This window comes from Engraulis encrasicolus, chromosome 19 (genome assembly GCF_034702125.1).
Source record: "Engraulis encrasicolus isolate BLACKSEA-1 chromosome 19, IST_EnEncr_1.0, whole genome shotgun sequence".
Taxonomy (NCBI): Eukaryota; Metazoa; Chordata; class Actinopteri; order Clupeiformes; family Engraulidae; genus Engraulis; species Engraulis encrasicolus.
In genome coordinates this window covers 19,742,747-19,745,246 of record NC_085875.1, presented here as the reverse complement: position 1 = coordinate 19,745,246, position 2,500 = coordinate 19,742,747, and the positions used below count along the sequence as shown (strand labels likewise).

General features: G+C 42.8%; 1 protein-coding gene across 4 annotated transcripts in view; it reads right to left on the bottom strand.

Annotated features, from left to right (window-relative positions):
• Nucleotides 1-1,587: 1,587 nt before the first annotated feature.
• The window catches only part of fut8a (fucosyltransferase 8a (alpha (1,6) fucosyltransferase)), a 205,992-nt gene continuing 205,079 nt past the window's right edge, over nucleotides 1,588-2,500 (bottom strand). For all 4 annotated transcript variants that reach the window (XM_063183762.1, XM_063183760.1, XM_063183761.1 and 1 more), the window contains one exon: nucleotides 1,588-2,500. This exon is cut by the window's right edge and continues 1,642 nt beyond it. The gene's annotated coding sequence lies outside the window, so the exon portion shown is untranslated.

Here is a 2,500-nt window from a genome sequence, read left to right as displayed (position 1 = left end):
ACCAAGCATGGGGGCATCTTCTTCTGAGACCTTTCAATCAGCGCAGTTACATCAGAGAGGAAATAAGTACTTAACATATATCCTCTCTGGTTACATGCACATTATTAGAGTATTATGGATTCAAACAGAATATTGTCAGTATCCAGGCTCCAGAATATTCATTTTACATGTTCAGACCAGCGTTCTGCGAGAGGAATATTCATGAACCACGGCCACATTTGTAACTAGAAATGCACTCAGAGAGTGCAGACCTTCGCCAAGAAAGCTGTTTGATAGAGCATTTGACGTTACATCCATTTTTTTCAAGTGTCTCTGCCTTGCTTTCATGGAATTAGAAGCTGGAATGTGAAAATTCGCCGTAATGGTGATTAATCGTTTACATAAATTCCTGGATCTGGATCATGATTCGGATCACCACCAACATTTCAAAATCTGTTCATAACTTTTTGAGTTATCCTGCTGACAAACAAACAAGCAGACAGACAGTGGCGGAAGTAATAAATAAAGTGACTTGCGCCCAAATAGTGCCACTATTCCAACCGTAATGTTCCCCGCATGTAACTGCAGTCATAGTTAGGAATCTTTACCTTTTATGGCAACACATGCCTCAAGCCTTGAGGAATCAATCACGACGTGACGTTGGTATATCCCTAAAGGTGCTACGGAAGTAGCTGGGGAGAAGCTTATGCATTCATAGTGAAAGTGAAAGTGAAAAGTGAAAGCCCATTGGGAAACTCCAACTCCCATTGTCATTGTGACACAGCACTCCACAGCACACAAGTGAACACTGCACACTGCACACAAAGAAATTGCATTTTATGCCTCACCCGTGCAAGGGGGCAGCCCTCAGTGGCGCCCCATGGGGAGCAGTGCGGTGGGACGGTACCATGCTCAGGGTACCTCAGTCATGGAGGAGGATGGGGGAGAGCACTGGTTGATTACTCCCCCCACCAACCTGGCGGGTCGGGAGTCGAACCGGCAACCTCTGGGATGCAAGTCTGACGCCCTAACCGCTCACCCATGACTGCCCAAAATGATGGTAGTGGCAAGTATTTTTGTAAAGGTAATATTTGTGAATGGGCAGCATGAGTTCTGGAAATAAACAACAAAACAAATATTACACAGTGCACCTTTAAACTTCAAACATCTCTGAAAACGCTAGCCTAGTGAACCAGCGCCACCCGCTGGACGGCAAAATGTTTTGTCTACGGGTGGGTCTGGCCTTGCATAATGATTCAATGAAGCCAGAATGCCAAGAATCTGGCAAACCAATTACAACGCAAAGATGTGTTTTGAATCAAAGTGGGCAGGGTTTTGAGGGAAGGTTGTTCTCATCAACAATCTTCGGATGTATTATGGATCGAGGCCAGACTAAATTAGACATCCACATTTAGTCTGGTTTATCAGGCTATGAAAACGCTGCGATCCTGACTGGATCTACTGCATGGCGGTTCGGCTGAAAATCCTTCAGACCATTGACTAAGCTCACAAAGCTGAGCGGAAATATGCAAGGGTCTGGTGAGAGCCAGGTTAATATAAAGTAATAACAAGAATAATAGAAAAGGGGGGCAGTTTTAAATCACCGCTTTTATTTGGTCGGCGTTCTCAAAGACAATGCTCAAAAGCAAAAAACATGGAGATGCCCTCATGGTAGACTTAAAACCATTCATGATAATATATTCATTCCTGCCAGTCAAAAAATCTTCAATAATAATCATAATAATAATAATAATAATAACTTCCATTTCGTTGAGTGTTTGCCATTTAATAACATTATTTGACATATAAAAAGGAGACAGTTGGGGTGTCGTGGGACGGAGATGTTTAAGACATAGGAATGGAGCTGGAGTGTGTGGTCTCGGTGAGTCAAGGCTGGTTAGGAACGTTCCAGAAATATCCATCTCACGCACACGCGCACACACGCACGCACGCACGCACACATACACACATACGCAGGCTCGCACACACACGCACGCACACACACACACACACACACACACACACACACACACACGCACGCACCCTTCGACAAGTATTCCAGGTATACAAGCATTTCACCTTTTTATAGGCACCATATTTGAACAACACACACAAACAAACACACATACACACATTAAAACAACTGGTAACACTTTGTTTGATGTGGTCTGCACAAGGGTGTCATGTAACTGGTATATGAACAATATGACACATGTCAGGAGCATTAATGACACATTATTTTATGTTGTCTGTTGTCATACAGTATGTGTCATTTGGTTTTTGAAATGTCAAGTTGACATTGTGTGGGCGTCATGATATTCCAAAAACTGAATGACGAGTCATTCATATCAACAATGTGTCCCTAATGATCCTCACATGTGTCATGTCATCGTTATGACGATAGCTGTACATGAAAAAGCTTATGTAGACCACGACAAAGAAAGGGATACCAAACAACTCAATGTTCAATGTTGTTGACGTCTGAAATCACGTTTTTTTTTTTTTAAAGAGCACAAGATGG